The sequence below is a fragment of the Ursus arctos genome, unplaced genomic scaffold, assembly GCF_023065955.2.
Source record: "Ursus arctos isolate Adak ecotype North America unplaced genomic scaffold, UrsArc2.0 scaffold_3, whole genome shotgun sequence".
NCBI lineage: Eukaryota > Metazoa > Chordata > Mammalia > Carnivora > Ursidae > Ursus > Ursus arctos.
This window is the reverse complement of record NW_026622985.1, coordinates 34,417,167-34,442,041: the sequence shown is the minus strand read 5'-3', so window position 1 is coordinate 34,442,041 and position 24,875 is coordinate 34,417,167. Positions and strand designations below refer to the sequence as shown.

Here is a 24,875-nt window from a genome sequence, read left to right as displayed (position 1 = left end):
TGAAGAAAGATCTTTTAAACCAGCTGTTCTGTAAGAAACCTGTGGTTCTGCATTGCAGTATGCAACAAAGTATCCCAGCACATAAAAACATACATACTTTTACTCTGAGCGGATGTTGTTAGAAAAATTTTTTTCCATTTTAACTTGTATTAACATGAATGATCAGTTTGATCTTCTGTGAAAATAAATAATTTTTTTCACACCCTCTGTGGAATATTTGAGACTTCTAATTGTCTTTGGGGATTACTCATACCCCCGTTTCCTTTGAAAGCAGTATTACTTTAAGACCATCCCAGAAGCACAGTGAGAGGGGGGCAGTCAGGCTCCATATGCAGGTGAAGGCAAGTCACGGGCTTTCAGGGAGCACTGAGCAGTGGGGAGGAGCAGCGTCCTGCAGCACCTCTGGGTCTGGGTCTGGGAGTGGACATGTGTTTGGAGAGTGTTAATGATCGCTCCTGACCTTCATGGAGCCTCTGGTTTGCCCTAATAGTTTGTTACATGGCAGGCTTACTGCCTGATTAGTTAGATGCCAGTTCCTAAGTACACTAATCATATGTTGGAAGGAAAGTAGTTATCATAAATTATGTCAGTGTTGCCATTTATCGAGGAAAAAATTTTATGAGTGCTACTTAGCACCAGATAATTTTCTATGGAATCATATGATACTCTTATGTGTGTAAGGGGCAGATGCTGCCAAATGCATGGAGCCCTTGAAGAGTTGCTGAAGAGCCTCTTCTTCCACGCCGAGAGTTGCTTTTTAATTAGACTTTTCAGGTTGTCTGTATAAGTCAGAGTAATTCATAGTATCAAAAATATAATTATCTTAAATATTTTAGGATCTCCAGCTGGATTTAATTAAGAGGGTACCCCCATGTTTATACTCACCAAATGACTGTGGATCCCATGTACGTTGCACAAAAAGTCTCATGTTATGTATACTTTTAAGGCTCTGAATTACTTTTACTACAAATTGTGGTACCATAAAACAAAAGAAATGCTTTTCTAAAATGAGGAAACCATTGTGAGGTACTGGGAAAATGAGAACATGGGCTGTAGAATCAGAAAAACTTGGGTTTGAATTTAGACTCTGCCTCTTCCTAAATGGAAGACTGAATAAATCTCTTAATCTCTCTGGGATGCAGTGTCCTCCTCGATACAGTGAAGACGCCATGTTCCACACAGGGTAGTTGGGAAGGTAAATAGCATGATGCCTGGCCATACCAAGTCTCCAACAGTTTTGTGTTTCAGAAGATTATGAGCAGTACCTTATGACTCCTCCCCCATCTCACTTCATTTCCTTAGCCCCCTGGAAAGCAGCTGTTATTTGTTCTTCTAAAATGTCTACTTATGCTCTCCATGATTTTTTTAATTGCTGAATGCCTCCTACTGGAAGGTCTTAGCTCATATTACTCTGAACCAGGAAAATGTGGAGCAGAGAAATGCTGACCTGCTCTGACTTCAAAATACAGTTTTTAAGGGAAGACACATTTTTATATCATCCTTGTAAATAACTATAGAGTACTCATGACTCCACTCTGAGTTCCACCCTGATGAGTGAAATAATATAAATAAATGCCCTTGCTTATGACAGGGAAATTTATAGGGAGAAAAAAACAATTCAAAAGCCTTTGGAAAACACTTTTGGTTTTGCTTTTGTTTTTTTAAGTTACAGATCATTCCAAATCAGCTCTGAGGATCCCTTCTATATTAAAAAATTAGTAAAAGTATTATAACTATAATGCCTAATTTATATGACTATAGGGAAGCTTTAAGTCAAACTAATAATGTAGGCAAACTATATTTTTATGTTTTCAGACCATACATATTCACATTTTCTAATTAGAATTAAATATTACTACTTTTACCAGAGAGATTTTTTAGCTCTGTATTTAAACTTTCACGACATACTGAGGCCATATATATTATTTATTTGATGCTGAGTCCTTAGGGACACAGTCTACAAATGCAACACTGTTCCCGGAATAAATAAGATTCACTTGATGGGGTGATTTCCATTGAGGAAATAAACTAGGAACTTCTGTATTTGGCAAAAAGTTAATCTCCAAATGTGAGTATTCCAAACATTGCTTTGACCAAAGTCTTTAGAAAGAAAATAAAGCCAGTTTCTGCTTTGAAAGCAGTTGACCTCCAAAGTTTTAGATTGATTCTAAATTGGAATTTTTTGCTGAGTTGTCTTGAAAGTTTTTTCATTTTGTTTTGTTTTTGTCATACGTACTAAAAGGTCCGAAAGGACCTAGGGCATTAGCTTATTTATATGATATGAGGTTAGGAAGCCTGTTAGCTCTTAAATACCCTATTAGGATCTTCTCTTACCCTGATTACAATATCACATTTCTAATAACTCAAGTCCCAGAGTTGCCAGCAACTCTTGAGAGAATGGCTCCCCAAATTAGATTTTCAGAAATGTGCAAGATAAGACTTCATTATTTCCTGCCTAAAAATGATCATTGCTGGGGACAATTTTAGAGATTTGGGGAAAAAAATTTTGCCTACAAATCTAGAGGCAGAATTCATTTCCTCAGATCTCTGGGATTCCTCTTTGCCATGCTTTCAACTGAACCAACACAGTACCATTGTGCCTTGCTCTGCCCTCAGCTCAGTCTCAGATCTCCCACAGGCAGAGTCTAACTCCTAGAACCAAAACTTCATGCTCTCTCACTAAAGCCAGGTCATCTTTCAAGCAGAAACATTCAGTCTGATTTGCTGAAGGTCATATTTCCTGGGCTGGTGGTTCTGAGAATGACAAATTGATGCCCACTTACCCGGTGTAGATCCTCTTTCTGGTTCAGCAGAGTCACAGCCTCACATTTGTGGTCTTTTCCTTTGTGTCCTCCTCCGTTTCTGCCACACAGGATTTTTAACATAGAAGTTGGGTTTTCTGTGATCAAGAAAGAGGAATCATAGGATTTTCATATAATTTTTTCCCCTTAAACTAACTAGTTCCTTCATTTCAGTTAAGGATCATTTTGTTTTGGGGGCGCCTGGGTGGCTCCGTCGGTTAAGCGTCTGCCTTCAACTCAGGTCACGATCCCGGGGCCCTGGGATCCAGCCCCCTGTCGGACTCTCTGCTCAGCAGGGAGCCTCCTTCTCCCTCTCCCTTTGCTCCTCCCCCTGCTTGTGCTCTCCCTCTCCCTCTCTGTCAAATAAATAAAATCTTTTTTTTTTTTTTTTTTTAAATATTTTTTTTTTTTTAAGATTTTATTTATTTATTTATGTGACAGAGAGACAGCCAGCGAGAGAGGGAACACAGCAGGGAGAGTGGGAGAGGAAGAAGCAGGCTCGTAGCGGAGGAGCCCGATGTGGGACTCGATCCCGGAACGCCAGGATCACGCCCTGAGCCGAAGGCAGACGTTTTAACGACTGCGCCACCCAGGCGCCCCCAAATAAATAAAATCTTTTAAAAAAATTGTTAAAGGATCATTTTGTTTCTAAAAATAAAAAAGATACCAAATGCCTCCTCCTGACAGAGAAGTTCCCTTTTCCTCTCTTCCCTGTTTCTCTTCAGGTAGAGATCTCAGGAGAAATGAAAGGCAAGAGTGAAATGAAGAGCTAAAAGTTAATTTTAGTTCTAGCCAGACTTCTCCCCGGGAACTTAAGAGGATGTTTCCTTACCAACACCTGGGCCAGACCCCGTGCAGCCGAGCCGGGAACGAGAGGCCAGGAAACCAGTGTGCTTTGAAAGTTCCCCAGGTGATTGTAACCTGTATTCAGGCTTGAAAGCCCTGGAGTTTCCAGTCAGGACACAATACCGAATACCTGTTGTGTCCTCAGCTTGCACTTGCTATACATATTACCTGTGTGACTTTTAATATTGTTTATCCTGTTTTTGTATCTATAAAATGGAGGTGGCGCATAATGACAACTGGTCTTTCTTTCATCATGAAAACCACAAGCAAAAACATTTATCTTCCATATAGCATTTCATTCCGTTTGAGGATGTTGTAAATGTTCATTGTTGTGTTTAGGACGATCAATATATTGATTCCACTCCATTCACTCCAGAATATTTAGTTAATGGCTATTATATAATTTTATTTTTAAATTGTTCATTTATTCATTCAACAAATACCCATTGGGTACACCTCTTGATACTCCCTTATTTAGAATGCCCCCATCACAGAATCTTGGATCCTAAGGCTGAAAGGGACCTGTTCCAATTTTACCAACTAGAAGATGGAAAAACAGACCCAGAGGGTATTGCGGCTTATGCAAAACTAGTTACACTAGACTAAAACATCTAGTTAGTGGCAGAGCTAGAAATAGACCCAAATACTCTTACTTAATTTTTTACCTGGAGTCCTTGAGCCATATTGTAATATGGCTATCTATTGTTGCATAGAAAATTACCCTAACATTTAGTAGCTTCAAGCAATAAAAATAATGTATTATATCTCACCATTTCTGTGGGCCAGGAATTTGGACAGGACATAGTGGGAACAACTTGACTTTGTCCCTTGATGTCTGGGGCTTCAGCTGGAAGTCTTATAGGGAGAGGGCAAAAATCATCTGAAGGCTATTTCATTACATGTGTGGCAGCTGATGCTCATACCAGTGATCAGAACACCCACACTTGGCCCTTCCATGTGCTATGGCCTGAGCTTCCTTACAGCATGGTGGCTGAGCTCAAGAGCAAGTGTCTCAAGAAAAAGAGGGAGCCAAGGAAAATGGATGAGCTTAGAAAGTCATGAAGGTTACTTCTGCCACACTCTGAGGACCAGGTCAGTTACTAAAGTACCCAGGTCCAAGAGGAGGGACCATAGCCCCTAGCTCTTGGAAGAGTGTCCACATCACATTGTAAGAAGATGAGGTGGGATGATATACCTGTCCCATCGGAGCCACCATCTTTGAGAGAACATAATCTGCCACGAGTGAGAGATTATTTATGGGAGCCTGGTACAAGGCAAAAACCATATCCATCACTGTTTTATATAAATGAGGCAAGAGAGCACAACTCCATCAAGAACATATCTCTGAAAAGCCTAAAGCCAATCATGCTTAAGCAAATATACCCCCTCAAAAAACCCCACATATACACACTATATACCCTCCACATTTAGTGTTTTGATTTTATGCTCTAGCTTTATGCTCTGGCTTATTAATGCTATGTAAATAATGGTTAAGTAAGATGCTTGAAAAAAAATGAACAACGATTTTCTCAAATTTCTCTCCACAGCATTTGGAAAATGAGAGGGACTTTAGCCCCATCATATGGACTCTCAAGAAGTTAAGAAATAATTACAATATATCTTGGGCAATCATGTGGAGTAAGGCAACTAAATGTCTCCTGGAACCTAGAATTTACCCCTCCTGAGCATATATTTTACAACTTCCTCTTTTCTTCTCTGTATGTTTATATAGAATGTAGCTCTGAAAGGGAATTGCTTGTGACTTTTTTACTCACAGTTGCATTTCTAGTGCCTGCAGAGTCCTTAGCACAATATGTATGTATGTTGATATATGTCAACATATATATGTCAGTATATATACTAAACCATTTTATCTTCTTTCAGAAACATTGCAGAGTAGGTCCATGCTGAAAAATATCAAAAGACTTCTTTTTATTATCATTGTAATTTTGTCTTCCTATTTATTCATGGGAGAGAAGTAGAATTTTATTGGCTTTATTTCCAATATGAATAAGCAGGTTCATAGTGCAAACCCACGAGAAACTTATTATATAAAGGTATATTAGAAAATCTCTCATTATTTTAGAATATTAAAAAATATATATATCTGAATGTTGAAAGACAGGAATCATCAACAAACTTCAAACCCAACAGCATATTATTTTCCACTGTGATTAATGTAAAATAACCACAAAAGTTAAAGCATTTCAAATCATCTAGCTAATTTGATTTCATGATAGAAAACCTTAGTTTTACTTTTTATTTTTAAAACTTACTACAATGACATCTTGTTGTGGAAAATAGTCTGTTTTTTTCAGCCTTACCAGCAACTGGTATCGTTGGGTAAATATCAACATAATTTAGTAGATTCAAATGGTTTTGACATGCTAATGCAATTTGGCTACTGACACAAGGAGCCACTGTTACCTTATTTCACCATCTCTCATTATATTGCATATAATAACTTAAATACATGCATAAAGGCACAGTATTAAAAAATAAGATAAAAATCTTTCTAATCCTTTCAATTTGATGTCAAACATATTTTGTTGTCTAGGTCCCAAAAGGAGAACATCCTTATTAATTCATCCTTCCTAACCACTAAACAAGTAGATGGTCCAAGTCCTTTTTGAAACTTTATCAATTTATTTTGGAAATCATTTTCTAATATTTTTAGAATGTGAAACATAGTCCTTGAGTTAAAAATGTAGCTGGGACAGCTTGAGTCCTTGATTCAAGCATCATAAGTTGAATGACCCTTAAGTCAAACCTCAACCGAAGAGTCCTTTAAAACTAATTTAATTCTAAAATACATTCCTAAAGAAGTACATGTATAAAATTTTCCTTGATGCTGTAATATAAAGACAATGTTGAAAGCTTTATACATTACTCAATCATGATAATTATTATATATTATATCCTATAAAAATGAAAATCTTAGATCATATCAAATGTTTCTTATCACCTGTTATCAGAGTCCCTAGAATTATGGTGTATTTAAAATTTAATGACCTGCTTGGGAAAATATTTAGTGTTCTTCATCTATAAAGGAAGGTCACAAGGCTTTTTAGATGGCTCATGACCTTCTTTCTTGTAGCATTGATGTTTATGAAATTTTGGTCTCTAATCACTGTCCACACTTTCATTTCTTAGCATGAACTAATAACATCCTTTTCTTGTCAATTCCAAAAAAGAATATATAAATAATGAATACACATTTGTGTACACACACATGCAGCAGAAGACATAAATGTGTGGGGCAAATGATCCTTGAATTCCTTTGCCACTCAAGTCACCTATAAACTGGAAATGTGAGAACCACATATCTACCTAATATCTAATTCCTAGTTGGTCTGAAATTTTCACTTCATTAATTGATTTACTCTCTTCGGGCACTTATTTTGGCATAATGCAAGTGCAATCTATTTGAAGTTAATTTTCCAAATATTCCTGACTGCTGAGTGCATAGGGATGTCAGTCATTTTGTGACTAGTGAGAAGTAGAAGAGTCATAGCCAGGTTTTTTCTGTATTGAGTACCTGGTTTGTTTAATTTTGAACAAGGGATCAGGAAAGAGGAACCCAAATTCCCAACTTCAAACCCAGCTCTGTGGAAATTAAAATCAGGGAGAGTATACTACAGATTCAGTGGGTCCCTGAGCTGCAAGATCTAAAGATCTGATTGAATCCCAGATCTGCCACTTTCTTGTCTGCAAACCTCCCCTCTTCCGTTGTTGAGTTAATTAATTCAGGTGATGAAAGTAAAGGCCTTAAGCACTGCTTTAGGCACACAGTTATTATCATACAAGTAGCTAAAGTGCAGCACCCTACCTGTGATGCCCTTGATGGACTTTCATTTCAGGTTGGGTGAATGTAAAATATTTCAATGACCCTGCCTACTAGACCACTCAACTACTATGTACAGTTACGACTTTCATTTTGTTTATTGCTACATGAGAATTCAATGCCAGTAGAAGCAGAATTAAGGTTTAAATTCAATTGCATTAAAAATGATTGCATTTCATGCTTTAATTGTACTATGTTTAAAAAAAGCCCACCCTCCTTTGTCAGTCCACATGCCTTCTGATAGCCACACTTTCAATATATCAACTGGAAAATATATTACATCCTGCTTTGACTCGTTCCTCTCTTTTATTGACTAAGCACATTGGAGATTTGCTTTTGGTAAAATCCCCAATATATATAACTCTCATGTCAGTATCTGTGCAGTAAATGTATACCTATCTTTCTTTGTGTATATACCAAATGGCAATAGAGGTTTTAACTGTATGTAGTAATGCTTCCATAAGATTCTCTGAGGGTATCCTATGACATATTGTAGACTTGATCCCGGAAATTATAAGTTAGTCAAAAATTTGAACTTTTGTGAGATTGGGAGCATCGATTCTTACGGTTGAAAATTGAGAAGAGGTAGTCAGCTTCACTTTATCTATGTGAACCATTGCACAAGGGAATGCAGACTCCATCAGCCTGATTCCAGTCCTGTACAGTGACGTAGGAGATGGTTTCTTTGGTTTCTTCCACTTTTCTTTCTCAGTCATTGTTCCTTTCCTTGCGACCTGATTCAACTTCCAGGCTGTCTCAAAAACCCCAGTATTAAGGCCCCATATGAGCCCGACTTAGCTGACCATGCCCCTAACCCTTTCGGTGCTGGCTTACTACCTCCCACCCCCTGCTCTTCATTGCTCTGCTGGCTGGCTGTCCTTTTGAAACGCTGCTATTACACTAATATTTTCTTAGTCAGGTGTTAACTGACTTATAACAGCTTACCGTGCCCCCTTTTCACCACTTCCTCACCCCATTAGTATATTCACTGTGTGTGTTCAACAAGGAAGTGTTCTGCTTACCTTTCATTCTGACTAAATTAACCCTAATTTTACTTATTGGGACTTTATTCTTTTCTGATTATTAGCCACTTCCTGGAGCAGGAGTCCTTGCTTAGGAAAGTAAGCTAGGAAGCTGAGGCTCTCCAGACCTTATGCCTCAAACACCAACTGAGATAGAAAAAACCAATCACCATAGACAACTCTTTGGCCAAATGATTCAACAAACAGCTGAGCCAGCTGGAGCATGTAGTAGTAACAACAGTGTCCTGTTTCTTTCCTACAGGGCCATTTAGCAATTTTCTTCTGTAGTATATATCTTTTTAAAGGACATTTAAGGAAACACACTAACGTATACTAACCACCGTCTCTGTGACTGCTCTAAAAGTCACTAGGAGTTGGTAATGTAGCCCTAAGTGTGCCCCCAAGAAACACATGTCTCTAGGAGAATATGGCTAAGGAATTGTGAAATTGGTCTTTAATAAAAACCACTTCAGGTCCTAAACTAAACTTATGAGCCTCCCGACAAAACGTGATTGTCCTCCCATGTACCCTATCTCAGTTAAGTGACACCCCCATCAGTCATGCTATAAAAGTCAGAAACCTAGGATTTATCCTGCATACCTTCCTCACCCCCCCTTTCCCCAATATTTAATCCACAATCAGTCCTGTCAATTTTACCTCCTAAATCATTTCCAAATAGGCAGTGTCTCTCCCCCAAACAATTGCAACCACTTCCTTAACTTGATCTCTTTGCTTCCATTCCCACCCCCTTCCAAATTTTCCTCCAAGTTACCTCCAAGTTCCCAAGTTTCCTCCAAGTCACCACCCTTCCCTCTGCCCCCATTAAAACACTTTAAAGTCTTTTCCATGGGTCTTAGATTATGGAGTCAAAGTTTTCAAGGGACCTATATGGCGTATTAGTTTGCTAGGGCCGTCCTAACAAAGTACCATAGACTGGGTAGCCTGAACAACCAAAATGTATTTGCTCACAGTTCTAGAGGCTGACAGTCAGAGACCAGGTCGTTGACAGGATCGATTTCCTTCTGAGGCTTCTCTCCTCAGCTTGTAGGTGACCATCTTTTCCCTGTGTCTTCACAGGATCTTTGCCCTCGGTGTGTCTGTGTCCTCATTGTCCCTTCTTATAAGGAGATCAGTCACATTAAATTAGGGCCTACCCTAATGACTTCAGGAAATTTTAATTACTTTTTTAAAGGGCCGAGCTCCAAATATAGTCACATTCTGGAGTACTAGGAGTTAGAACTTCAACATATGCATTTTAGTGGCACATAGTTCAGCCCCACAACATGTGGGTTTTGTGTAATCTGATCCCAACTCACCGTTCCAGCCTTGTGTCTCCCCTTAGCTCATACGAGTCAGATTGATCACGTTCCCTCACAGCATAGGACATTACATTATTGTTTCAGCCTGACTGAGAGCTCTTTCTCCACTTTGTAGTACTTATTATGATCTTGCATTTATTCTCCCAGTTCTCTTATAACCTGTCTTCTCAACCAGTGCCATGTTGGTAAGGATCTCATGTATTTTTGTTTACTGTATTTCCAAGATCTAGCACACTATATGGAGCGAAATAAAAGGTCAACAAATACAATTTTTTGTTTGAACAAATGAAGTGACTCCAAAAGTTTACTGTGTTCATGTATGCACATACCCAAGCAAACAAAATTTAGCATTAGGAAATGATATACATTTTGGGGTTTCTACAACCCTGAGTTAGAAATCAGAGACTTAACATAGAAATCTCTAGTTGTGACCAAAATCTGGTATCTGTCCCATAATGATATACTTTATTTAGTTTCCACACAGGCAGTATATCTGTAATAATTGTTAGTAGGGTTATTCGTGACCTCTGGCCATTTGACTAGTTTCTGTTGAAAATCTTATCATCTGTTTGTTTGTCTTAGTTTATGAATCAGTTTTGTTTTATGCTCCTTCTTTTTGCTTTTTTATGATGATTTCAGCACTCACCACTGATATGCTTATTAACTGGGCAAAACCACTCTCGTGAAGCATTTCGATGACACAGCACTCTGTTTTTGATGGTAGCTCAAGGCAGCTGTCACTGCACTTTCACTAGGAATTGTGCAATGCCCACAAGGAAAAGAGAAGAGCTATTAAAATAGCTAATAGCCCTGATTGAATGTCTTCTATTTCTTGGCCACATTCTGGAGCTATCCAGGAATGGATGTTCTCATGATTCTTTCCAAACCATTCTCTACTGAAGCAAGGCATCTGGTCCTCTCTAAGCAGTGTCATGGAACTGAGTTTTTGGTGTTTGGCACGCTGCCCTCCAGAGGCGAGAAACGATCTTACCCCATAGGGAGAGAGAAGAGTACGCAATGTATCCTCTAGGTCCTAAGATCCTGACCACTGTTTGGAACGCAGTTTTCCATAAGGAAATTTCTCCCTCCTCCTTCCTTTGTCCCGATCCCTAAGTACTGCAGTGCTTAATACTCAATTCTGTATTCATCATTCTCCATCTTCATACGTTTGTAGAGTTACTGGAAGTTAGAGGGCTTACAGTGCGGTTTCTCACTGTACCCATCCATAGTCCTCATCCTGCCCAAATTCCCACACGTAGCTGATTGCAGGGCTGGGGCTTGAATCCCTGTCTCCAGACCAGCACTTGCTCTTACCCCTCAGCTCCACCCCAGCCAGTTACTTCATCTTTTCTCATCATGTCAGTGATGCACTCGAAATGATACCAGTCATTCAGAGATTCTTTTTTTCCTTCTTCTTCTGTTGTCTTTCTTTTTATTATTTTCATTTTTCATTGTGGTAAAATGACATAACATAGAATTCACCATCTTAGCCATTTTTAAGTACACAGTTCTGTGGTATTAAGTACGTTCCTCTTGCTGTGTAACCATCACCACTGTCCATCTCCAGAACTTTTTTTATCCTGCAAAACTGAAACTGTGTACCCATTAAAGAGTAACCTCTCCTCCCTGTTCCCACTGAGGTGGTATCTCACTGTGGTTTTGATTTGCATTTCCCTCATGATTAGTGATGTTGAGCATCTTTTCATGTGCTTATTGGCCATTTGTATTTCGTCTTTGGAGACACTTCTATTCAGGTGCTTTGCTTATTTTTTAATGCAGTTTTTTCATGGTGTTGTTGAGGGCTGTTTTGTTTAGTTTTGTGTTTTCTACATTTCTGTAACGCCTCTCTCTTTCTGAGAGATGTCATGCTAAAAAAATACCATTTCAAGATATACCATAGGTGTAATTTACACAGAGTTGCCAATGGGGCATACTTTTTTGGGTCCAATATATATCACAAGCCTAGTCATTGAGCATTTTGAACATTTATTTCTCTTTGGTCTTAAAACCTTAAGGACTGTGATAGATATAGAGGCCTATCTTATTTACAAGTATTATTTGAGTGTCTGCCCAAGACGGCAGATCACAGATTTCACATACAGTGAGAAAAAGGAAAAGATATTGCCAGACGGAGAAAATAATACATGGTTAAAGAATTCCTGCTGGCATTCTTTGAGTACCAGATATTGCTGAGGTTAGATATTCTAACTATCTTAGGTCTATTATTTTGAAGTCAGGTGTTGCCTTTATTTCAAGCACAGATGTTGCAAAATTTAACTATTTTTAGCCATATTTAAGTAATGTTACCATAGCATTCATTAGGAAAGGCAAATATGAAATGTAAGATAGGATATGTTGTTCTTTTCTCCTGCTGGTGGGAATTTCCAGAGAAGCAAAATGGCGATAAGAGGTGAAATGGAAAACGTGGGCAATTTTCTATAATATCACCAAATGTGTTCCGCCTTTGTTTGCAGTTGTTTTTATGGGTATATTATGACTATTTCTCATTGGCCAGTGAGATTCATTTCCCTTTATAGTTTAGTAATTACATTTGTGAAATATATTTTTAACAGCTAATCACCGTCAGGGCACTCTTAAGAGATGTAATTAGAAAGACCAGCAGACATTCTGTCTTAAACGTATTGCTAATTTAGTACTAACTCATTTTTTTTTATTGCAACTTGCTGTTGGTATCATGAATGAAGCTTTAATTATAGAGAATGGACCGCTCTGAAATGGCACTCCCACTTGGTTTAAGTGCCCTCTTTTAATCTGTGGGGTATTCCTTATCAGGGATTATTGTCAAACATTTTTTTAAGTATTCTTCCAGTTACCAGAAGACAGATTAAAAGCAGGGCCAAACAATTAGGGTGAGATGAGTATAACTTTCCCTTCTCCCCTGTAAAGCTTTCTTATTCTCGACTCCAAATCTACACCACAGGGAACATTCCTATTAGCAACACCAAATGAAACCCAGAACAAATGCAAGTCAGTTTATTTTGTCTTTTTTTTTTCCCTTTTCTATATTTCAAAAGCAATTCCTACATGTTATAAAAGTTAGAAAATGCAGATAAGCAAAAGAAAATCACCTGCAAACCCACCTCCTGGAGAGGTTTTAGTATCATCTTTGCCATGACGCTGCTATGAAAATTTGTGCAGTTGTCCTGGGTGTGTGTGTGTGTGTGTGTGTGTGTGTGTGTGTGTGTTTCTAATTATTCACTTTCTCTTTATTCTGAGAAGGATTATTTGTTCCTGATACATTGACTTTGGGCTTCATGTTGTGACTTGCTTAAGTCAAGGGATGTGACTGAGTCCCTGTGTCTTACCCCATCTGAGCAAAGTTTGAAATGCCATTTTGTAGTTTGGCTCCTCTGGCCTGACAGCTGCCTGCCAGGAGAGAAACATGCTCGGGTCAGTGCTGCTCCTTCAGCCTTGGTCACAGAAGAAAAGTCTTTGGAAGCAGATCCACAGAGGGGGCTTTGGCTGCCCCATAGCTCCATGTGACTTGAGCAAAAAAAAATAAGTATCTGTTCTTTTAAGCCACTGAGACTTGGGGGAGGTTGTTTGTTACACAGCCAATCTGACTAATATTTTACCTAGCCCCCTAAGACTCAGTTTCCACAGCTACAAAATTACAATAACAATAACAGTATCTACATAGAAAGACTACTAAGAGGACTAAGGAACATTGATAGTCCCCACTGCTTAATAAGAAAAATTCATTTTCTTTTATTCTTTAAGCCTTTCTTCTGTGCATATATATATATATTTACAAAAACAAGATTATACAGTGCATTCAATTTGTAGTCCTTTTTAAAAGTGTTAATGTAATAAATATCTATGTAATAAGGTAATTAAATATTCTAATACAATTTTTAATGGGTGCACAGTGTTCCATAGTGTAGATGTACTAAAGTTTATTTAACAAATCCATTATTTTGAGCATTTAGATTATTTCCAAATTTTACCACAGTAGACAATATTATAATGACTATTTCTATAATTAAATATCAGCCAATTTATGATTATATCTTTAGGGGAAAAAATCACTGTCAAAGGGTCTCTGTGTCTTAAGGATTTTAACACATATTATAAAATTGTTCATAGTTTACAAACTTATGCAATTAGTAAAGCAAAACTTTACCAGAAGATAGTTATATATCCCCATGAGTATAATGCTTATAATATTTAAGTTTTCCTGTAGTAAAATCCCATCAAGATTATGTTAAAATGCATGAACTCTTATATTGCAGTATTTTTTCCTGCTTCCACTAAATTAGCCAAAAGAGACATATTCTGACTTGTTCTCTAAGCATCTAATATTTATGTTGTTACAAGGAAGAATGTGCTGTCTGAGCAGGATATTGTCATTGCTCTTAAATGGGGTGCTGTTGAATTTTTGTCTTTGATACTATTGTGTGAAAATAGCAGCAAAGCACATTTTGCCATAGGACTCGTCTATATGACAATCAAATTCTTCTATATTGTCTTCTTATAATAAAATAGGACTCTTGTTACTTTATTTTTCAAGAAACACTGAGTGTTAATTAAAAAATAACTTTAATGACATTTTGGAATGACTGTGATAAATATCCTAGTCTTAAAAATAAATCAAGGAAACAGCTTCTAGGCTATGTTTCCAATTGTGCTACTAATTTTGTTTCCTGTTCTAGTAAATATTTTCAGCCCACGGGGTCATGTGGTTTACCTTGTCAACTGGGTGTGTGTGTGTATATATATATATATATATACATATGTGTATATATGCATATATATATGTACATATATATAGAGAGAGAGAGTCGGGTGGGTGGGCTTGTGCACTTTACAGTGATGTTTGCTGCCCATTTCAAGTCTTGAACTTGATATACACAAAACTCCATGAGAAACATCTCTGTTCTAGGGAGACAAATTAGAATTGAACTGCAATTAGTCCAGTGCCATGAACAATGAACTTCCGTGGCATTTAATGAAGTATTAACTGATGGCCATATGAGCAAACCACTCCTAAAAGTGTTGCTTTTTATATTTGAAAGTTCCTTTGTTATTTATTTGTTTTAATGGGCTTCTCTTTACACCTTTCTAAATTATTTCAGCATTTTTCTTGCCAATGCTTAATTAGGCTGACTCTAAAACAGCAGTTAATATGGACCAGATGGAAACATTTGGCTGGCTCTATTTCCCACAGTTCTTTGGTTTAGGAGAGCCCTGGGATCAACGTTAGCCTCACCACTGATACTGGGCTAAGAAGATCCTTGATGAATTGAGTATGTTGATTTTGATCTTAATTATCTTTGGTTGTATAGACTCTACATTTAATGCCGATAGAAGGAGAGAATATTGTACTGCATTTTTAAATTACATATTATAAGAATATTGAAGAAGTTAATCAAGGAGTATTAGTTGTGATCTAGCCCAATATTCACCTTGGTGGCCAACTCTAGAATTAGCATGATTCCACAGAGAGCAACTCTGAAACTGACATTGAAGCGCTTGTGAAAAATTGCTTCAATACAGTTAAGTTAGAAAAAAGAATATAAATAATTTACACCTGTCTTTAAGCGATAATCATTCCAAAGTATGATTATTAGTTTACTTGTATGATTTAGATAAAAGTCAATATAGTCAATACAGTTGACCTAGGAAAGTCATATTTGTCTAATAGTTTGGTTTTGTTGCGGGGGAGGGGCAGAGGGAGAGGAGCAGAGAGAATCTTCAGCAGGCTTCACACCCAGTATGGAGCCCAATGCTGCACTCGATCTCACAACCCTGAGATTGCGACCTGAGCCAAAATTAAGAGTTGGACGCTTGGGGCGCCTGGGTGGCTCAGTCGTTGAGCGTCTGTCTTTGGCTCAGGGCATGATCCCAGTGTCCGGGGATTGAACCCTGCATGGGGCTCCCTGCTGAGAGCCTGCTTCCTCCTCTCCCACTCCTACTTGTGTTCCCTCTCTCGCTTGCTGTCTCTCTCTCTGTCAAATAAATAAATAAAATCTTAAAAAAAAAAAAAGAGTTGGATGCTTAACTGACTGAGCCATCCAGGTGTCCCATCTAATGATTTTAAAATGAGTAGTCATAAATCTCTTAATGCCTTTTAGATTTGGTCCTTGTTGAAGGTTTTGGTAGTTATAATGGATTACTAATGAAAACTAAGAATCCTTATTAGCCCATAACCCTTCAACAAGCAATGTTCATGAAGAGACTCTAAAGGGAAATATATTGTCATTATTTGTAATTAATTATTAAAAATGTATGAAAAATTAGAATTCTATAAAAATATAAAGTCAAATATCTATTAACCAAGAGGAAGAATGAAATCTGCTTAACATATTTAACAATCTTCAAATTGTCCATTTAAGAGACAATAAATGTTTACCAAACTTCTATATGTTTTCCAAAGCAAAATTTCACATACTTTTTTAAGCACAGACAATTCTTTTTTAAAAAGAAAAATCATTGACAACTTATTTTCAAACTGTCATTACCTAATACTGATTTTAAATATATGTATTTCTAGAATCAGTGTGAAATATGAAAAGAGCATGGTTTTGAAGAACTGTTTCCAGATTTTGTCTCTGCCCCTCATTGACTGTGAGAACTTGGTAAAGTCACTTAACATCTGCAAACTTTTATTTCCTTATGCATAAAGTGGGGATAATGTTTATTTGCATTTGATGTGAGGATAATGTAATAAATATAATTACCTGGCTCTTAGTATGCACTCAGTTCATTTTAGTTTCTTTCCTTCCTTTCCCATCAGTTCTTTCTTTTTAAAAAAGTCCATTTTAACGTATATTTTAATTTGGCTAAAGACTACTGTATATTCCTGTATATCAATCAGCCATGATAATAATAGGTTTTCTTGATAAACATTAGGTTCCATCTGTATCTTTCCAAAGAATACAAAACTTTCCTGAGCCTAAAGCCTTAAGCTCAAAGGCTCACTACAGCAGAGAACAGAGAGGCTAAGGGAAGAGCTCTGTTACCTGTCCCCTTCCTGCCAGCGGTTAGTTCAGCTGCTGGGAAGTCCTGCGCATCAGCTGCCTTGCCCAGTAGCAACAGCAGAGCAGTGAACTTATGTTAGTCAACTTACATTAGAAGCAATTGCCAGTCAAGTTTCCTTTAGAAAGAGTCACAGGTCCTGTTCGAGTAAACTCTTGGTCAACTCAGTTACTCCAATTCACCTCAATGGCATGACGAGAATTCTAGCACTTACTTCCCCAGTGTTTCCTTTACCTCCTATCACTGAATGCAAACCACCAGAGGGAGGCAGGGCAAGTACAAAGAGAAGAGCTGTCATAGAAATTCAGTCAGAGATTGGGACAATATGAATAAGGATTACTTATGGACGGCGATTATCTAGATGCCTCCCAGACACATTGTGAATTCGCTGAACTTGGCTGCATGCTTCTCAGTTATTATCCCATCTACAACCCCAAAGCAAATCACATGCGTTACGATTACTTCTTTGGTATTCCTAATTAAATGTACGATTGGCTAAGTCTTATTTTACAGACCGAAACTTCTTTATATATATAATTTTTAAAAAAGTGAATTGACAAAGTGAGTCATATGCAAGATTTCTTTTAGTAAAGAAAGTACCAGGGCTCCTAAGTGGCTTAGTCAGTTAAGCGTCTGCGTTCGGCTCATGTAATGATCACGGGGTCCTGGGATCGAGCCCTGTGTTGGGTTCCTGCTTAGCAAGGAGTCTGCCTCTCTCTCTCTCTCTGTCTCTCTCTCTCCCTCTGCTCCTCCCCACTCTCTCTCTTTGTCTCTCAAATCAATAAATAAAATATTTTTTAAAAAAGTAAAGAAATACCAAGCTTCCTTTAATAAAGAAGGTTGCAAAATGTTGGCTTCACCTGAAATATTAAATTGCCACACTGAAATTGACTTTGACACCATCATTTTAGACAAGTTCCTTAGATCACTGTCTTGAATATTAGCTGTTAGGGTCATGGTGGGAGACAACTGCTATGATGAAAACTATTTGCATCATCATGGCTGACACTGAGGATTCCAGCTTTGGCTGGCCATCCCTGATGTCATTAGTCTCACTTAATCTCTGTTTTTCAAGGGAGTCCAACTAATTTTACAGAAACTTTTGAACTGCTTACATAGCCATGCAGAAAGGATAATTTCCAAGGCACTCAAATTTCAGGGAAATGGACCCTTAAATAATTAAATAGGAAGAAAAGGAAAGCTTTGTAATGATTAAATTATATTTGATAGCACCTTTCTCTATTAGTAAATATATGCTACTAGAATTGGAAAAACAGGAACAGACTTGTCCCTTGTAAGGTTCTCAGTGAAATATCTTTGTGTAGAATCCCAGAAATGGTGAAGGGATTGGGAAGTATGTTTAAATAAAAGGGGTACATAAGAGTAGCCCCTACTCAGGCATTCTCTGTAGTACATAATGGCTCATAAGAGCAAAAAGTGCATCTGACTCAGTAAATATTTGATGAGTGAATTTATAAATACAATGAGAGCTCTCAGCCTCATTCCACTCCACCTTCATTTCTGCAAACACAGGCATACAGAGATACATGCACAATGAACACCAGGGTTATGGGAGAGAAGAGGGAAGTGGAGAACTCCAAGGCTGGCTTACAGCTGATGAGCACCAGCCCAGTTAAGCCTGTGGTTAATAGCCAGCAATTGTTCTGACTGGTGGATGTGGAAGTAGGCAGCCACTGTTAAGCATTTTGAATAACACCACAGGATATTCCTTTATTTAATCCACTTTGTTCAGGCCTAAGCATCTTCTACCCTAAGATATCCTTGAAATCAGAACCAAATGGAATTCCTGAAGGTGATTAAGAGGAACCAAACTGGGCAAAAGGATGAACTGTGGTTGTGGTTTATGTCTATCCCAATTAGACTAGACCTTACAGGCTCTGCTAGCGGTAGGCTGAAGCCCGCTAGAAAAACCCTTTGAGGTGAGGCATCGTAGGAGTTGATGGTGTACACTCGTTTGGGAATATAATAGGGGTTTAACTAGAGCTCTCCCACCAACCTTCTAACCAATTTGTGGGAAATCATTTCAGTAGGTTTTCATCACTCACCTGTATAGTGAGAGGCTTTGGAAAATTTGAATTCTAGAGTCTCTTCCAATTCCATCATCCGGTGAAATCAGGCATATCTTTTTCTGAAAGAAGAAGTTTGTCAAAGGTGTATAAGGACAGAATAATGTGTATATAAGGACTAAATCATAAACCCACAATTTTGAGTTCCTGTTGGTATTTATAGAATGGTTTGATGTGCGTCTGATAGTGAATTCTACATAAATATTTGAAAGTTTGACTTAAAAGTTTATAATTTGAATCAACCAATATAGCACCTCACAGGAAGTCTCCTGGGTAAGAGAGAAGGACACTTTTCACATTATCAGTATTTGTGAAAGTGGACTTTCAAAACAAAGCACCAACATATTTTTTTTATTGGCTGTATTCCCTATGCTGTAATAGCACCAACATATTTAACTCAGTCATCTATTCATCAGAGTTGCAGTAATCTAGATAAGTTGTGGCAAAATCCTGTCATTTCTATTACAGTATAATAAAGAAATGCTAATAAATCTGCAACATTTGCCTGTAACTACAGTCTTTTCTGCTAATAAGGAGAGAGCAACAGACCCTTCATTCACTGAAATCAGTGGAAGTTAACTGTTAGCTAAACTTCCCTATCCATTCCTTGAGTGTTATTGCACGTTATTATTGGTAAAGTAATGGATAACAAGAGCTAACTTAAATGAATTTAGTTAAAGGATCCATTGTTGCAGGACTTCTCAGAACCTTTAGTATCCTAACATAAACATAACTTTTTTTCCAGAAAAGACCACATAGTATTCCACATTTCTCAAACCTTGTCCTGGTGAACTACTCTTTCCTTTTTCATTATTAAATGAGTGATCATATGATTATATTTTGGAGAACACAATGTGGAAAATGCTGTCTTTGTTTATTTTCTATTGGAGGATCAGAAAGACCCAATATTTATCTAATTGCTATGCCTTCTCTTATTCCAAAAGGTGTTTTTTTATATTTTATTGCAGTTCAACTTAGAGCCAATGTTGGACTGAAAAGAACCCTTAGTTATGTCCAACTGTCTAATTAATAGATAATGAAATTGATGTCCAGAAAGGTGCAGTAACATGCTTAAGAATCACATGATAAGTTTGAGGTTGTTTTAGGATTAGAATATGGATTCCGTATTCCTTAGCCCAAGATTTTTTTTTTCCATTGCACTGCACTGACTTCTCTGCCCATACTCACCATAGCGGATCTCAACAGAAACCATGAGCTTACAAAGTTATGAGCTTATACAGAAGGAGCAAACATGTTAATTACAGTCAGGTGCCTTTGGGGGCACCTGTGTGGCTCATTCGGTTAAACGGCTGCCTTCAGCTCAGATCTTGATCCCAGGGTCCTGGGATCAAGCCCTGCATTGGGCTCCCCACTCAGCAGAGAGTCTGCTTTTTCCTCTGTCTGCGACACCCCCTTGCTTGTGCTCACTCTCTCTCTCTCTAACAAATAAATTTAAAAAATCTTAATTAAAAAAAAAAAAAAACAATCAGGTGCATTTTAGGTTCTCCATGTGAACAACCCTGCTGACAACTCAAATTCCATTTGTCCAAAGCTGAGTTTATTCCTTTCATGTCAGATGGCAGTATATATGTAATGACTAAGAACATGAACTTCAAAATCAGCCCAATTAGAGTTTCTTCAGTATATTCAGTGATTCCTACATCCTCATCTTTGCTCATCCTGACCCTTTAGACTAGACTGTTTTTCTCCCAACCTCTCACATATGGAAGTTAAACTTTATCTTGAGATGGTATTAAAACACACATAATATGTGCATGATGTGTTTTTAATTAAATTGATTTGAACCAAACAGTTCCTATCTCTCCTTTCTCTATCATGGCTGCTATTGGAGATCCAGTACTAGAAAGTATGGATGAGGTCACAATGCCTTTTCCTCAAATTAGTGTTAATTGACGAAATCCTATCTAATTATTCATTAATAGTATCCATTTGAGTAATGTCACACTTTTGAACTGCACATGATCCTGAACCCCTTCTCCAAGATTTCCGACTGATTAATGTTGCCTAGCCACCTGCTTAGAGGCAATCTATCTTTTTCATTCGATAAATGTTGATTGAACACTTACTATGTCAGGTTCTTGACAAGAGTCAAAGAAAAAGGCGTTTTTTTCCAATATGCCATCCTTCTTATTCCGCTGCCCTTCTCATCGAGATTCTTTTACATGATGTGCCAACCTGTTTACCAAAAACAGCTCCCCAGTGCAGAGATATCAGTTTTCACTAACTAAACTTGGAGTTTGGAGTCAGATGAGCATTTTAAACTCACGATGGGGAGCAAAATGTGATTCTGCTTTGCTCAATATGTCAACATAAATTGGGTTTATGACAACATTATATTGTGGCAAGTGAGTTTCTATAGTAATGAAGAACGATTTTCTCATAGATTGTGTAATCAAGGAGTTATCCAAACAGAAGGCATTGTTAAGGCAACAAACCGGCAGACCCTGTGGTTTCACAAAATGTATTTACCTGTTCACTTGGACTGTATCTACAGAAGCTTACTAGATAGATCTGTCTTCAAAACAAATGTCAAATTTCAAATTTGAAACACATTCTAGGCCTTGGGTGACAAAAGGCTATAGCTATTCTGAGATAAGCAGTGCCTGTCTCTTCTTTTTCCTGATCTTTGCCCATACCCTCATCCCACTCCTGTTCTCATAGCCAGGGTATTAGGGGAGAGGTTCTTGACGAATAATGCTCCAAAGGAGCAATTGCCTCTGAGATGCCTTTTATAGCTTTGGGCTTTGTACCAAGGCTGGGGAATATTAAGACCTCAGAAATTCCACTTTTGCTCCATGGAGAAGAAAAAAAGAAATTTTTAAGTAAAAGGGCAGCTCTTTCTCATGACTTGCAAACTTAATAGACTATGGTGGGTTAGAAATTGCCATTGAGCCAAAAGGGCATTTTCCAAAGTATATTCTGTAGATGGGTTAATAACTGATTGAAAAAAAAAATTTCATAGTCAAACAGGTTTGGAGAATGAAAACTTAAAGAAAACTAGTGGTTTTGGTACAGGAAAATTAGGTACTTCAAAGTGCTAATGTCTATGGTAGATCTCTAAGAAGAATATAGGAAATGCTTAATTTCCTAAACATTTTTGGCCATGGAAACTTTATTTCATGCTGCTTCTCATGGGATTTCTGCTATTCTATGGAATACACTTTTGGAAATGCTGATCTATGAGAATAGACACATTATTTTCAGACATTGACATTTCATATTCTTTCCACAAAAGAATAAATAAATAAAAATAATGTAACTTTACATGTCAAGGAAATTTGTTCTCCTTAAATGAAGATTATTCTATTCAATCATCATCATTGAATTAGTGAGTTAGACTGTGTGTATTAATAGAAGTGGTTTCCACTGACCATCTCATCCCTGCAACAAAGGAATACAATTTTCTAGAGAGGAGATTAGTGATGAGTGCTCATTTGTGGATTCAAAGCAGTGCAGATTCTGTTGTCTCACCCAGTGATTGAACCACTGTCCAAGGTTATTTCATTAACATGTTCTAAATCAGACTGCACAATCAAGTTTTTAAACTCCACATTCATCTGGCTTATATATGGGGCTCCCATAAGAGCTTTGTTTTTTTAAAAAAAAAGTGGCTAAAAGACATCTTGGAAACCACTGCCCTAAGTAACTAGACTGCTGGACAGATCCAGCGGGATCAATATGCTTCACATTTGGAAGTGTGTTCTTCTCCTAGTCAAGGAGGACTGGCCAAGGAGTCTTTCTATAGACAAGAAAGTGGCGTAGAGGTGAAGCTTCTTGCCCAAAATAAAAGAAATAATAAAAGCAAAAGCAGAAATTAGAATCTCTTGGCTCTACAATTAGGGCTTTTTGGGAAAAGAATAATGCTTACTGCCTTACCAAATTCTGACCCTACATCATCCCTTAAACTAAGCAACCAACATTTACTGAGCACTTACTGTGTTCCAGATTTCTTCTTAGGTTCTTGGGGGACAAAACTGAATAAAGTCCTTCCTGTAGAGAAGGAATAGGGAAAACATCAGGAAGTAAACAAATAAATAGTCTAATGGTAAAGTTAAGGTTTGTTCTGGTTTTCTCTGAGTCATCTTCTAGGTATTCCAGGTGACTGATCACAGGCTACCTGTCTCACCTGTACCCATTCCAAATTGGACATTTCCAGGTTCCATTTTTATCTCCATTAACTGCCATTTGCCTGACTTTGACCTTTCTTGTTTGACTGAAGGTTTAACTCTCTAAGCCTTAGGTCAAAAGTGTTCTCCTCGGGGTCACTGAATTCTGAACCCTGCCTATTGGAAATTCCATGTTAGCCTTTCCCTAGATCCTGTCCTGCAGTCTGTCCATTCTTTAATCATCCATTCAACCAAGCTATAGGTTCTGTTAGTTCATTTTGGGTTCTCCACGTCTGTTGTTCTTTTTAACTTTCTTCATTCTTTTTTTTTTTCTCTCTCTCTCTCTCCTTGGAAGAATCTTAGTGAAGCTGAATTACTTCATTCTGCATACTGATTCTTCTATTCTTTGCCATGTTTTTCTCCCTTAAATTCATAAAGCCCTGTCTTTCTTCAGAGGTCTACTTACATGTTCTTTCTCTCCTCTTCAGATTCCCACAAAATACTTCTCTTAAAGAGCGGCATATCTGCAAAGTACTGTTTAACCCTGGAGAGTTATACCTGAACTTTTCTGACTAGAGGCAGGTTCGGTGCAGCCCAGATCTGCCATAAAGTTGCACATGAGAAATTTGTTATAGTTCAAAATAATGCAAGAGTATTTAAAAATATAGGCCTCTCCACCTAATAGGAAACAGGAAAGAACTTTGTTTCTTCACTAAACCCCTCTGTCATTTCCAAATGTTCATTCTCAGATCCATTTTCATTCACCTTAGTTGTTCGTGGTACAATCGTAAAAGCAGTGTGTGGGGCTTTGAAACCATGGGGCTTCCCTTTCCTATAGCAAAATGACTGTGCAGCCTCACTCACCTTCAGGGGAACAATTCTCCCACAGCCTCTAATGCTCCTCATGGTAATGATACTGTTAAGCCAAAACCTAGCAACTTATACTTTATAAAATATCAAATGACATCAAATATATGACATAGATAGAACAAGGCAATTAACTGCCTAATCACCCCGTATGCACCTGCATAGAGATGCTGACTTCTCGTTGTGTGTAGCCCTCACATTTGGAATTAACGAGTAGGACTTTCATCTGAAGAAGAGATCTGTCTTTTAATTCTGGTGCCTGTAACATTCCACACATCCTGCTTCTCTCAGAGGCTAAATCACCAGAGCACCATAAAAAGCAGACCTTTAGAAATTCAATGTATGTCTGTAATTTCCTTCTAAAAAAGCGGGATCAAGTTAAGGAAAGCTGTGTTAATTTCATGAGTGCACATAATACATTTCAAAAGTCCTACCTTTCACCCCAGAAATAAGACTCATCCATACTCAGGTAGTAATATTTTCCATTAAGGGAGAAGACAAATTAAAAGCTCCCTCTCTTTCCCCTACTTCCCTTCCTGAATTCCTTCACTATCCATCCTTGTACCCATGCTAGCAAGCTGGGAGAAAACTTTGATTTCTCCTTCTTCATTTTCTCTTCCCACAGTATTGATATATAAATGGAACACAAATTACTCTTTTGGGAGCAAGTATATCAGGCAAACAATGTAGATACTAACTTTTGCCTAGCAGAATACGTAAGTATAAGACATATGATTCAATCATAACCACTCACCCTTAGGTGAAATACAGTCTCACACAAATCCCGCAGATGAAAAAAAAATTATATATATATATAATTTAATTTTTCGATCTTTTATAATCTTTCCTTGTGTGAAATGATCTGCACTGTCATGAAAAACTGTTATTTGTGATACAGCAGCATGTTTCTGACTATTGTATGCTTTCGAGAAGGAATGATGAGCTGTTTGGTGACATATTCAA

General features: G+C 37.7%; 1 long non-coding RNA gene across 1 annotated transcript in view; it reads right to left on the bottom strand.

Annotated features, from left to right (window-relative positions):
• The window catches only part of LOC125281116 (uncharacterized), a 190,068-nt gene that overhangs the window by 90,468 nt on the left and 74,725 nt on the right, over nucleotides 1-24,875 (bottom strand). Inside the window, exons 3-5 of the long non-coding RNA XR_007188189.2 lie at nucleotides 22,875-22,929; nucleotides 18,898-18,980; nucleotides 2,784-2,899 (exon numbers count right to left, since the gene is read on the bottom strand). This is a non-coding gene — a long non-coding RNA (uncharacterized LOC125281116). The remainder of the gene's footprint in view (nucleotides 1-2,783; nucleotides 2,900-18,897; nucleotides 18,981-22,874; nucleotides 22,930-24,875) is intronic.